This window comes from Pinus tabuliformis, chromosome 7, assembly GCF_031772625.1.
Source record: "Pinus tabuliformis cultivar Carrire ecotype Pingquan chromosome 7, CPIR1, whole genome shotgun sequence".
Classification (NCBI taxonomy): Eukaryota; Viridiplantae; Streptophyta; class Pinopsida; order Pinales; family Pinaceae; genus Pinus; species Pinus tabuliformis.
The window spans coordinates 1,210,028,803-1,210,044,336 of NC_142293.1; positions in this window are offsets into that span (position 1 = coordinate 1,210,028,803).

The following is a 15,534-nucleotide window of genomic DNA, read 5'->3' on the forward strand; positions in this document are numbered from 1 at the left end:
GCTCATTTGGCCTAATTATCCTTGTTCAATCCTTCATTTTTCATAACTTATGCATTATTTTTTAGTATGTTTATGTCATTTGTACGAATAAGGGTAGTCACTCTTCCTAGGTGGCTAACATGTGCTCATTTCAGGTTTTTTGACACATGTTGGAGAAAAACCGAGCAGTCATGCGCTAGGAGACAGCCAAGATTGGGTTGAGGATTCGTAGGGGGGTTGTCTATGGCATTAAATAGCCTCCCTCGGGATCTTCACCCCCAACTCCGAGCTCCAAAGGCCACCAAAACCGGATCTAGAAGGCAGCCAAACAGATTTTTGGAAGGAGTTGTTCACTCACAATTTGGGCAGCCAAGTCCCATAGATTTAGGAGGCCAGCTAGGGCCTCGTGGTGTATAAATGTTAAGGCCTCAGCCTTCGTGAGGGACTTTTGGGAAAACTCTTGCATAATTTGCACTACAGTGCTGCTAGCTCCATTTTGTTCTCTTGTAGCCATTGTTGGCATAACTCTTGACTTATGATTATTTTTTGATAATGAGAAGCAGTCAGATTTGATATCAGCTCTAAGTTTTCTATAGGAGCCATAGCTCTCGGGGTTGGGCCCAACCTGAGAACCTAGGGCCTCCTTCTTTGTATTGTTATCTTTTCTTTATGCATTGTGATTTTCCTTTTATGCATTTGAAACGTGGTTTTGTTGAGCAAGATTTAGTTGTGTTGGTTAAATAGGTCACTATTGAGGAATAGAATTGCTTCAGATGTGTAGAATAGATTGGTAGGATAATAATCGATAAAGCTCCAAGAAAAGGGGTTGTCCACACTCTCAGTTTCACCTCTCCCTTATTGGATCAAGGGCTGGAATTGCATAAACAGTGCTGCCCAACAAAAACACTAGGTTTGCTTGACCATGAAATCCTTGGTGTAATGTCTTCATTTAAAGAAGTTAGTCATGCGTTCAGACCTTTTGAGGTGTTTTTTTGCTTAAGTGTTGTACATGGTTCTCTTTAAAGTTGTTGTTCATTTGTTTCGTTGACAGTTAGGATAGATTAGCTAAGATTTCGATTGTGTGCAGGACTTGGTTGATTCGGTTAAGTGTACACCGTGCATGGCATCTCCATCACTCTCTCATCCACCTAAGCTTCGTCCAGGCCAGCTGCTCCATATCCTAGTTAGGTTCCTCGTCTCCCAACTGTTCTTCTGCCCACGTAACCCTACCTTCTTGCTCTTCCATTGTCTTAGCCTTCTTTAAGTCAAGTCAGCTTTCCACACCCTCTCATCACTCCATCCATCAGTCCCTAGGTCATTTCAGGCCCCTACCCTACCTCCCTATCCATTCATGCATCTTCTCTCACTCACCCATCCTCCAAAATCCAATCTTAAGACATCCTGTAGAAATTTCTGAACATCCTATAGAAATCCCTAAAACATGTTGTAGAACCCCTGCAGACTTCCTGTAGAAGCTCACAAATGAGGTTGCTGGATAGCCAAACTTTGTGAAACTCTCCGGAAGGGTGTTAGGGACTCCTTAGACCCTCTCTGAACCTTCCCAACCTTTTCCAAGCATTTCTCTTCCTTGATCCACCCCTACACAATAAAAATCCAGTTAAAACACATGCACGATAATTCTGATAACTTATTTGAAAATACAAAAAGATGTTTCCTTCAGATAGAGGTAGCCTAGACATGTGCATTTTACCTTCATAGAAGTAATGGCATCTCTTTTAATAGTTTGCGTTCTCTCCTCTGCATCAGTAGGACTAGCTGGTAGAATTAGGGTTTGCTAGGGTTTATGTTACCTTTTTGGCTTTCAGTTTCTTTCTGCAAGTAGATCAGCTTCCTTTGAGTTAGCTTACATCCATCAGTTAAAAAGCTTCTTCTGAGAGCTCATAGAAGTTGGCTTAAGCCCCTAGCAGACTTGTGCCAGCTGACTAAGTGACAGCCGTGGCAAGAGCTAGTACTTATGCATACAGCATCGTCGCTTCCAAGTTTGTTACGAACTACCGGGTTGATAAAAGTAAAGAAGGGAGTCCCAGGAGTTGCAGCATTATTGCTGCAATACTGGATCCCACCAACTAGAACCGAGATTTTGACCTCCTTGAAATAGTCTGACTCCACCCATATATATGGCCATATTCATGAGTGGAGGCGTCGAGGTCGGTTAGTTAAAACTTTCATTCCCGATTAGTTATTGGTAGAATGGTTTATCAAATATTTGTTGTCGTCTATAACTGAAGATGTTGCTAAAGGTAAAGTTGTTAATGAAGAGAAAGTTATTACTTGTTCCAATTCTCTAGATTTGATTTATAATCAATCTGACACGATTTATAACAAGATACCTAGTGCTTTGTTACCTTAGCATATTGTTCCACCTGCTCCCACAAAAGAATCACATGTCATTGATGGTGTGATCGGTTCTTCTAGTCAATAGACAGTGAGTAAACTATCTAGTTCATCTTGTGTTATGGCTACTCAAAAACCATCCTCTGTTATTCCTGTGGTTACTTCTGACATTAATGTCATTAAATATACCAAAGGAGTCTTAGCAACCTAGAAGTGTGAAGAAAGGTAAAGGATAAAAGAAGAAAGATAATTCATCGCAGGAAAAAAAAATAATCAGTCTCCTGATGACAAATGTAAGCCTCATTATCCTTTCCTTATTTGTAATGAGGAACATTTTACTAGGGATTTCTACATCGGGAATAAGTTAATCAATTCTTAAAGTCGTCATCTAATGCACTTATCGTATTCATAGATCCCTTTCCCAACAAGGATATGGATATGGTTGCATGAGATCAATTTTCCCCTTCCCAGGTAATGATTTTATAGTCCACCAAACAAAATATTGATGCCTTGGTGGCTACAAGAAACAAAAACTATGGTAACACGAATCCTCTGACTATTAAGGCTAATGATCAACCTTCCATCTCCACTCAATATACTTTAGATCATCCTTCATGTGTAATACTAGTATAATTAACTGTTAAACCTCCTAAATGAGTCATTCATAAGTTAACATTTAATCCTCGTGCGAGAACTGCCAAAAAATACAACATAGTTGAAGACTGATCTAAAGATCCTTCTGCTATGTCAACTCTTAAGGTATTACAGAATTATCCTTCTCAAAAGAGGTCTTTTCTTGCAGTAATTAGAGGGATAGATCTTCATATTTGAATATTGTCGTATTTAATCATGAGTACCATACTCTTAGACTTCCACCCCAACTGGAATTCATGAGCCAAGTTGTCATTAGAGGTAAAATTATCCACCGAATGATTGTAAATGAAGGTGCTTCGAATTATCTCATGTCACTTTCTTGTTGGAAACCTATCGGTTCTGCTCATCTTAATTAGTCACCCACCATTCTTAAAGCTTTTGATAAAAGAGGCTTTAAGCCTTATGGGATTTTAAATTAATTGCAAGAAGAATTAGTTGGAAAAATAGTCTTAGTAAAAGTTGAAGTTGTAGATGGACCTTTGAATTATAATCTCATACTAGGAAAAACATGGGTTTATGCCATGTGTTGTCGCCTTTTCTAGCACCTGTAGCACAAGTTCTTCTCGAGATATAGAAGCTTCCTAGAGACAGCCTCTAGGTTGATTATAGACCAATGCCTAGGACATCTTAAGAGAGGAGTACTTTTAAATATTATCAGTGGGGCTTTCCACTACACTCCAATTGTCACATAGTTTGAAAAATATAATGAAGGGGGGCTTGGTTAATGGTCCTTCATCGAGGTAAACTCAAGGGAATAGATGGATCTAAATGCTCAGGAAATAAAACAAATTGATCTTAGAGAAAAATATATGTTTTGGGTGGCCAACACACAACAATAGGAAAATTTAATATTGGCATTGTAGTAAAGTGAAGAGGAGGAAAGAGAGGAGGGAATTCGACGCATAGGGATGGAAACAAGATAGAATCCTAAGCAACAATGTTCTAGTAAAAGTATGGAATACTGAAGAGGTCAAATGACAGAAAAAGTGGAGTGCTAATTAAGGTCCCAAGATCTATACATCATGAATACATTTGTTACTAATTATCATATGTAAATATGTGCTCATACAAGTAATATAAGCTATTGAATAACACAATTAAATCTGTAATTACCACAAGTATTGTTACTACTTAGCAGCAAAATATACAACCATGAATAAGAGTGAAACTAATAGCTTCATTACACTATTTTAGAGGGAGAAAAACATACATGAAGTGATAAATAAAGGGGAAACATACTGTATATTTCTCTGATTGGAATCACCAAAGAGTTTCATTCATCCTTCAAAATGAGTCCAATTCACCAGTCCATTTACATTCAGCAAGGTATTGCTCAAGTCCCTCATGAACAGGAAAATAGAACCAAAAGTGGAATCACAGAATTTGGACCCCTCGAGTGCAGAATTATGAAACCTCTATTAAGTGTTTCTTCCCCCTATTTATAAGGAGAGGGGGAGCTTTGAATATTAGTTACAAAATATCTGAGCCAAGGGCTAGTTGTCTAATCAACTAGTTGTCTCAGCACGCGATAGCTCTACTGCCTAAATGATTACAAAGTATTTTATTCCTTTCTTGAAAATACATAGATATACAGAATACACGGAAATAAAGAAAATTGAAAGATGACTGAGGAAAATATCTCCCTATGCCATTCTTGAGATTTCCCCTGATCATGTCATGTCTTTGCCTTGGTGCGCCTCTCTTACTGCTCGGATGGTTCCCATCACTTTCACCTTAACCACTTGAATTCCAACCTTTTAGAGCTAGGATCGATAAGTTGCGATGGCCTTAGTGGTATCATGGAATCATAGATGTTGACTTATCTGTCCCTTTTCCTTCCTTTAACAATTCAATGGAACTCAGTCTACCCTGTGAAATGATCATACAATTGTATCGGAGCTCAAGATATTCAGGGACTTTAAACTAAACATACTTGAAAAAACTGCCAATGTCGATCTACTTTGGCCCCAGGGGCTTAGGTGGAAACTACATGATAGAGGCCTGGGGACTCAAGGCCAAAGGCTTTAGGGGCTTAAAACCCTTTAGCTAGCACGGGGGCCAATTCTTTGAAACATTACATCACTAATGGTCTCCATGTGTAACACATGGGACCACACACTTATGTGCCTAGGCCTATTTGAAATATCAGAATTCGAAGATCGGGGATTTCACAACCTTGCTTTCGGTCAAACCCCCCAAAACTTTCAATATGTGACATGTGACGTGGCTTGGTCCACGTGGAAAGAGGATAAGGGAGGGCCAATACAAAATATTTAAATATATAAAACCTTTTCTCCACTTTAGATAAACCTTTATTAACCATCTGACCAACCATTAATAAAAATTCATAAAACACGCATATTTATGCTACCCGCCTCTTGCCACTTGTCCACCTCACCTTTGGGCCCACGATATCGGGAGTTTCCCCAATATGTTGAATACATGTTGCTCCATTGTTGCGATTGTCGATGTGCAATCACCCCTTTATGCTCAACCTCGCCTTTGGTTCTTCAAACTATTTGTGACCGTGGGCGAGCCCCCACATCGGAGCCCCTCAATCAGAAGTCTTCAATCAGAGATTCTTGAAAATTGAAAGCATTACAAATTTTGATATCCCTCAACCTCAGATTTGCAACTTGTGACTATGACATCATCTCTACCACGTGGAGCGTTGTGAATGCTGACATGTGCCACTCTGTTTTGGCCCCTTATGACCCCTCAAAACGTCAAATCTGCATTGCACGTGTCCATCGTACTGCCACATCATGATGACGTCAGATGCCACGTGGCTTTATCAGGACCAATGGTATTTTTACATGTGGCCCTCTAGAGGATAGAGAAAAGGCCCCTCTTCTGGTTTTGCAACTGAGTTCCTTTGTTAAATTCTTCTAGGCATCCCCTAGCAGTTTACACTATCGACATTTTTTTCTCGCAATTCCTTTATAGTGGTCTCTTCAAGATCATCGAATACCAATTTGCGACATGTATTGTATTGTTGTGATCATTGATCCCCAATTTGAAACTAAAACTCCAATTTGCGAGACCTCTGATTTGTGGGACCTCCGAGATTGTGGTACCTCTGATTTGCGGCACCTTTGATGTGCTCTTCTCCTTCATTTCAAAGGCAACAAAACCCTTAAACTTCAACATGCCATATCTTCTGATCCAGAAGTCCATTTTTGGACTTCCACATACCGTTGGAAATTTTATTCCAAGCAATATCCAATGGAGGTGTTCCAATTTAGACTTTGAGTCCTTTTATGGCTTGGAAGATGACTGCAAACTTTTCTATCCTTTTGTACTTTGGGTAGCTGAAAACACATTTTGCAGTAGGTGGCAATACCATGGAAGCCATGGTCTCGACCTATATTAGGATGATCTATTTCCCTCACGAGGGGGGCATCGTGGCTGTCGATCAACTTGCCTTTTTTGCTAGCAATTCTCAAACTACTGGAAGCATTCCACTTGTGGGTGAATCCCCACAACCTTATCAACATGTTGGGGTAGGATTGCTTAAAGATTCCTCCTTAATGGGAACTTTTTCACTTCCTCCTCTTGACATTCCCAATCTGGTTGCCTTTGTTAATATGATTTCCTCTTGTACTATTCCATATGATCCATGGATAGTACCTGACGTTTCTAACGTTGATACATTCGATGACTGTAGGTCATTCAATCCCATTGAGCTTGAATATGAAGTGATTTATTTGGCATGTTCAACACATTTTGATATCAATTCCTTAATAAATTGGGTTGATCATTGCCGATATTTTGATTCATCTTATGACCCTTTCATTGGTACATTCCCCACCGACGAAAGCATCATGGAAATCATGATTTCAAATGAAGTATCGTGGGACAATAATCATCATCACTACTCGTTACTTGAAACTCTTGAGAATAATCTTAGAGATTTGTATTCAACCAATATTACTAAGACGTTTAAATATTCCATATCTATTCATGACATAAATTCTGAGAAGAATTTAGTGAATATTGAAGAGACCATTTATCTTGATATTTCGGCTAGACCAAAAGTTATTGAAAATGTCCATATCAGCACATCTTGTTCTCCTAATGAGATTAATATTTATAAAGCCCTTTTGCAATAATTCTGGGATGTTTTCACTCGGAAATACGAAGAGATGCCAAGTATTGATCTAAAGATCATGGTACATGAAATCAAAACTTATATGGATGCTAATCCATCTAGACAATGCCTATGTCGAGTTCATCCAAAGAAAGCTGCCACGATCAAAAAAGAAGTTGAAAATTTTTTGTGTGCTAGTTTTTTTTACCTGGTTCCTCTCACTAATTGGGTTTCAATCATAGTCCTTGTAATGAAAAACAAGGAAAAATTTGAGTATGTGTCGACTATCGGGATACTAACCATGCTTTTCCTAAAGAAACTACCCAACCTGTTCATCGACCAAATTGTTGATGATTGTGCTAAAAGAATTTTGTTTTCACTTATAGATGGTTTTTCTAGTTACAATAAAATCAACATACTCTCATCTAACCAACATAAGTCTAAATTTATTTGTCCATGGGGCATGTTTTCCTATCGTAAACTCCCTTTTGGTTTGAAGAATGATGGTACAACTTTCTAGAGGGCCATGAATTATGCCTTCCATGATATCAAGCACATGGTACAACCTTATTTGGATTATTTTCTTGACCACTCCAAACATCGTGAAGATCACCCAATGCATCTCTGGGTGATTTTCCTACATTGTTGCCATTACAATATAAGATTAAATCCACCCAAATGTGTATTTTGTGTCCCATATAGTAGACTTCTCGGGTTTGTTGTGTTAAAATAAGTAATTTTCATCAATCCGCTCAAAGTACAGGTGATTCTTAATTTTCATGCACCTTCCTCACTAGTTCAGTTACAAGGCCTCCAAGGGAAAGCTAACTTTCTATGGATATTTGTCCCGAACTATGCAAAAACTAACAAAGGATTCACTCGCCTATTGAAAAAAGGGGTTCCCTTCCATTGGGATGATACGACCCAAAAGAATTTTGATTCTTTGAAAGATGTCCTAGTTTGATAATCATTATTGTATCCCCCCTATTATCAACGAGACTATTTCCTATATCTCATTGCAATTGTTACCACCATTGTTATGGTGTTATTCCAAGAAGATGACCTAAGGGATGAACATCCTATTTATTATTTGAGTTGAAATATAAATGAAAATGAAATCAAATACTCTCACTTTGAAAAGTTAGCTTTGGTAGTTGTGCAAGTTGTCCAGAAATTTCTCCATTACATTACGCTTCAAAAGACTATGGTCGTTTCTAATTGCAACCCAGTGACTTACATTCCATCACATCAATTGCTGAGGGGAAAATACTCTAAATGGATCGTTATTTTACAGGATTCTAATTTAGAATTCATCAAATTTAAATATAAGAAGTCCTTAGTATTTGTTGAACTGATATATGATCTTCCCTCATTTGAAACCGAGTCAACATCTGATGATTTTATCCCTGATGAGTCATTATTCCTGATTGATTCTTTTGATCCTTCGTATGGAGATGTCATCATCTATCTCTCGACCCAAAATTTCTGGCCTAATACCTCTCACTCCAATTAGCGATGCATCTGATGTCGGGCTCAAAATTATATTATACTTGGAAAAATTCTATATCGCCATGTTGTTGATATGATATTCAAACAATGCCTCACTCATGAGGAGGTTTGGAAATATTTGAGCAATTTCCACGCAGGAGCATGTGGTGAACAGATGTCTGGTTATGCCACCGCCTAAAATATTTTGTGATCTAGTTGCTTTTGGCCAACCATGTTTTGATGTTGCATTCTTGCAGTCCAAAAGTGTCATGCTTGCAAGATTTATAATCATAAAGTTTGTGCTCCTCCTACTCTTATTCATCATGTTATCGTGGTTGTACCCTTTACAAAAGGGGTCATTTATTTCATGACTTGTAACCCTCGTTCAATCAAGGGGCATGGATACTTATCGTGGCCATAGACTATTTTAATAAAGGGGTCGAAGTGATGCCTACATATAATAACACTAGAAAAACAACTACATTAATTATCTTTAACAATGTCATTGCCAGATTTGGTGTTTCGTAATCCATCGTCACAAACCATGATAAACACTTTTTACATTAGCTAGTATATGAACTTACTACCAAGTTGGGCCTTCAGCATGACATCTCAACTCCCTATTACACACAAGTCAATGGGCAAGTAGAAGCCATAATAAGGTTTTGAAAATGATGTTGCAACACATGATAGGGATTCACAACACGAATTGGCACCTTATTCCTTTTTCAACTTTGTGGGCATACTGAACTTATGTCAGAACTATGATTGGATCACACCCTTTCAGTTGGTGTATGGTTTAGAAGCACTCCTCCCATTTGAATGTGAGATTCCATATTTAAAGCTTTCCATCGAGCTTCTTCCCACAACTTCTGCAAAAGAAGAGCATCTTTTGCATCTAGCTCACTTAGATGAGACCTAACACGATTCCACAATTGTCAATGAGGTCCAAAATAAACACATCGAAGCACACTATGACAAAAATGTTAAATCTCGTGCCTTCTCAGAAGGAGATCTAGTCCTTCTATATGATCATGAGCTGACAAATTAGGAGTTGTAAAGATCGAACCGATCTGGCTAGGCCCGTATATAGTCAAACTCGTACTTGAAGAAGGGACTGATGATCTGATTGATTTTGATGGAATCCCTTTGGCGCAACCTAGAAAAGGGTTGTACCTGAAAAAATAATATGCCTAGATGACCATTGAATAGTCACAGTGTACATATTGTATAGGTGTGTTTGTGTGTTTATAGTATGTTTTCTTCAAAGTTTCCTTCTGTCTTTGTTAATCTTGATTTGCATTTGACTTGCATATGTTGACATTCCCTCAACCATATTTTTGTTATGATTATGGCACTAGTTGTAGTACTTGGAACCTTTCCTCTGCAGCGTGGCTTATTTATACTCCTAGTAGAAAGTTAGTGAGTTTACAAGGTATTTGTATCAGTCACTCAACTAATAGTATCGTTGAGTATAACATACTGATCAAAATATTATTTGATGTTATTTCTCGTGGCATCCACCATTTAGTGGCTAGAATTGATTCACAACTCATAATACTACGTCTAAATAATTTTTATTCAGTACGAAGTCCAACTATGCTACACATGTTTTTAAGGGCTTGCATTCTAGAAAGAAATTTTGATTACATTCAATATCAACATATTTCTAGAAGTCTAAATACATTAACCGATGCATTGGTCAATTAGGTTTTAGACAGACATTTGCAACACATGTAAATAATTCAATCAACATCACATATTGAGCAAGAGAATATAACAAATAGGAAACATCAACAGATAATTTTATATAGAGTTCATGTTTACAAAATTGTGTCTGAGACATATATGGCCACACGACCTATAATATCAAAATGCATGTAGAAAAATTGTTGTTCAAAGGCCTCCTAGTCGACTATTCTTGATGATGATTGTGATAAAACACAACCTCGCATACAACTTTGCATAATAGTTGGTTGACGCATTCCAAAACTCCAATAGTGTATCACTACAGTCGCATAAGGATCTCATTGGTCCTACTCTCTAGCATGCTATGGATCAAAATCTCAACATGACACTCAAACTCAGTAAAAATCTCAGCTATTTTGAGATCTTCCATCTCTACCTCTGCCCCTACAGCAACTCCGCTCTTTGCAAGTTGTGGTTGTCCTCGTTGTTGAAGATACGATGAGCCTACTAGTCATACAGGTCCAATATCTACATTTGAAACCAATAGTTAGTCCATGATACATTAAAAAACAAAAAAAAAAAAAATAAAAATTGTAAAACCCAAAAAAATAAAAATTGACATTCAAAATGACATTCTTTTACCTATGTCACCCCATTTCTCTCCTTAAGGTAAAATGAGATTTGGTTCTCCTTGGAAATCAACTCTAGCATATGGATAGTCCTTAATCATGATAATTTTTACCTGCAACCATCGCGAGAAAGTAGGGGTAAACCTCATCGTAGGTGCACCCCCAGAGAAGACATGAGATCTACCCATTGCCTCATCCGTGGAACCCTAGGACCCAGAAAATCGCAAGAAATATGTTGAGGAAGGAGTAATGGTATCCTCTCTAGAGAAAAAGAAATTAGAATAGAACCATACCTAAATTTCTTCAAGAAATAATCCTTTGCTCTATTTATTTGCTCCTTCAAGTTAGCCAATACCCCTTCAAAATAGTTGAAGGCAATAGATTCTATGCATTTCGATGCATATTGCATTTGCATTTTGGTAGTCAAATCCAAAGCAGCATTTCCATCCAATCGAGAGATAGTGAAGAGGATCATCTTGAGAGGAAGTTAAATGACATCTTTAATATCTATATTTCCATCCTTTTTTTATTGAGAACGAGGCCTACAATGGTTGACTATGTAGTCCTTTACAGTTTCACCACCTCTTCTCATGCCAAATAGTGAGATAGGAGATCCTCTCCAAGATAACCCTGTCAAGAAATAGATATCCTCTACCTCTATTGTGACCAGTATGTGATCTGATCCTGAAAATTTTTCCCTGGATATTCCATGCCCTGACCAAATATTTTAGTAAATCAGGTTGAGCTCTCATGCATGAAATCCAAAAAAAATTAAGGATCCCACAGTTCCTTAAGGCTCATATTGTTTTTGGGCCATTTGCAATATCTAAATCTTGTGATTCATGTTCTCTTTCTCTCCATATTGAAACCATTTTTTCTTTGGTAAATAGCTTCAAAATCACAAGAAAAACACTTAGAATCAGGCTTATGCAAAAATTTGAGAGAAATCTAACTCAAAAACATAACTTTATTTCTAAAATTGCGACCATTGCACTTGACTTTCAATGGACAGGGTGACCCAACACATTTTACCTTCGTGGAAGGTGCACTGGTCCACTCTTCCCATTATAGGTCAGGCAGAACTAACACACCTTTCAATACAGAGAGGGTGCGATGGGCCTAGGGAGAAATTTTAGACCCTAAAACACTAAGAACTCTAAATTTTTTTGCATTAAATGAAAAATAAAAACTGTGAAAAACAAGAGGAAGGATAGGTATTCTACTTGGAACTGGAAACACTGGAAATGGTCCATTGGATTCGCTGCAATCACCTGCTAAACTCTGAGGGTAAAATGCATTCAAAGCTCACTCACAAGAGGTAAAAATGAAAATGGTAAAGAAATTTTTTTACTTTTCACTATTTATGGTTAATTAATCATTATTTTAATATACTTTTTAATATTTTGACCTAATTTTTACCATATGTCATATATTTTTAATCCTTTTGTAGTGTTCTGAGCAGGTTAATATTTAATTGAAGAATGTAATGCGGATTTTAAGATGAATACAGGTCATTTTTATGAAAAAACACACTTTTATTTCATCTTCAGGCTCTATAAACCTATGAAAAAGGAACCCTCTAGAGTCCTCTTTCATCTATTTTTAGACTCTCAAAACATAAAAACATTGTTAAGAAATTGTCTTTTTGAACTCGTTAAAGTAAATGAAAATACATATACCCAGTATAAGTTTAACCCTTTTTCGGACTAGGATAAGCTATTTACGAAGAATGAATTAATTAGTTAAACATGACTAAAAGGTTGTTTTGAGTATCATTTTATTCCTTTTCAAACACAAGAGACTAAATTTATGAAAAGGAAGCTTTGGAGTTTTCTTTTTTGCCTCTTTTTCAAACTCTCTAAATATGAAAAATAAGTCGAGCTACACCTTCGCTAGACTCATAAAATCATCAAACAATGTCGGACTCGTTAAAAATGACAATACCAAACCACTCCTTCCCATGGTTTGTTAATAAAACTCAGAGGGATTCATCCGAAGGATGAACTCATAGATAAAGCATATGTTACCATCCTTAAGCTTGTAAAAAATGAATAGGTATTGGCCAAAAATGGTTGGGAAATTGGGAAAAAAAGGAATTTTATCAATTAATGGTGGTGAGTCACTCTTGAACATGACACTCTTTCACTTCATCTTTGTGACTATTAGGTTGGGACATCCGATTGCCTCTTTGATTAATCACACCATATCAAAAGCCTTTTTAATCAGTTTTGAGTCAATGCTACCAACTCCATAAAGTGTCACTGATATGTTCAAGAGAATTTCCTCAATTGACATCTACTACAATAACTTAAACCGTATTTCATGTCTGTCATTCCTAAACCAGCTCTGCATTAGCATCATTCTATCTCAAATATTGATACCTATTTTATGTCGCTGATGAGGGATACATCAAGGCCCTCCTGCGATGGGTCACTTCCTATCAACATCAACTCATTATCTAGGAAGTTGACATAGAAACTCCTTTTGGTACCTTGGAGCTTGCATACCTCAATGGCAAGTTTCCTCGCTTCCAGAAGCAAGTTTCAACATTGGCCTTCGACCAGAAGATTTTGTGTGGTGTTCGACTTAATTCATTCATTCACACCACATAGATTGTATTGTAGTACCTTGAGGGACATTATCATTATTCGTGGTTCCTCTCGCATCTATTAACAAATTACCTTATTCGATGATAATCATATGGTGTCTACCATGTTCAACTTCAACTCATTTAATCGCATGGCTAGACTCGTACTATCAAGTGAACGAGGTAGAAGACCCCGAATCTAGTTTCATCCACCCATACTATGTTTTAAGGATTCGTACCAGATCACAGAGTATGATGGTTTTGATCATTGCAAACCTCATCCAAGCATGATTCCACACTTTGTCACCAATGCATGAGACTTCTTTCATCGTTGTACATGTATATTGGCTTATATGTTGAGTATGGGTATGCCCCACTTAGAAATTATATAATGATGATAATATGTATTGTAATAGATGATGATCTCAAACCAATCTATTATTGATCTGGACTTGTCACAAAGTAAAGCACTTTAGTCCTCAGCCATTACTTCTGACTTTATACTTTAGGGGGAAATCTATTACATGTCATTTTGTCACTTCCACTCAAAAGGCCTGAAAATCGGATCAATCAACATCCTCAACACTTTGTCATTGTCCCTTTGAAAATACCTAAGCATATTTTCTCTAAAAAGTCTGATTTTATGGGTCAATCAACCTGAAAATTATGTTTTTGGCCCCTGTGCACCCTGAACTTCAGTCCACCTACAATGGTACAAATTTACATAATTGAGCACTTCCACTAACTAGTGCAAGTTTCTCTCCTTTTCATGTGTGATGGCTCTAAAGTTTTGGGAAAAATAAAAAATATTTACGAAACTTCTCCTTCTAGAAGCTTCTAAGGTGGTTTTAACCATTTAACATTGATAGAGATCTCAAATTCCTACTTTACAAGTCTTATCTCTTATCCTTGAAGCTTATTGTCCTTCATATGTGGATCTCAAGCCTAGATTGGTAAATGCTAAATGTTAGGTCCCTATACTACTAGTGTAACCCCTTATTATTATTAGTACAACCCCCTTATTATATTTTTGTGCCCATGTAGTCCCAATATTGTTATTATTGCGCCCCATAGAAGCCCACTATTGTTATTATTGTGCCCTTACATTATTATTGTTATGTCAGCTCTGATTATATTATGACCCCTTAGACTCCTATATATACAAAGGAGGCCTTGTCATTTGTATCATCTAAGAATTGTTCATTTATGTAATGTAAAGGAGGTTTCCCCCTCAAAGAGGCTTATTTCTAAGGTGTTGATCTATCTTTTCTATCTTTTTGTGAGCTAGTTTCATAACATTTGGTATCAGAGCTTTGGATTCTATGGTTTCGCTGCTCCAAATAGGTCATCGTGGAATTTTCGCTATAACTTTTTTCTACAATGTTTCAGAAGCTAATAAAAACACCCACTTGAGATGAAATATCTCTAAACCTCGGTTCTGAATTTCAGATCTTGTCTCACACTATTTTCGGAGATATGGTCTGAGCAAGTTAGGGTTTTGGAAAGCTCCAGAATTTCATCTAAAATAGGTCATCGTGGAATTTCGCTATCACTCTTTCACTACAAAGTTTCAAAAGCTAAAAAAAAACATTTGAGAAGAAATCGATCTGAACCTCAGTTCTGAATTTCAGATCCTGAATCGCTATATTTTTGGAGATATAATCTGAGGAAGTTAGAGTTTTTGGAGACTACCGAATTACATTCCAAACAAATCACCTTGGGAAAATTTTCATAACTTTCTCTCTGAGCATCAGATTGAAATTTAATAATAAGTTTCAAAAATAGAACTTCCTGTAGTTTTCTGTATATCAGTTTCAGGTACTAAGGTTGAAACAGTGACAGATGGAACTTCGTACAAGTTCTCTCTACTGAACCCGTCTGTAATCAGGTCATCGTGGGAGATTTGATATAAAATTTCCTTGCAGAATCCAATCTTGATCAAACTTCCGGGATTAGAAATAGAACACAAAGAGCTATTGCAGGAAGAAATTTCAGAACTTGGAGATCTAAAATTACAGAGTTACAGTCGTTTCAAGATCGAGCTCCAAAAATCAAGAAAAGGT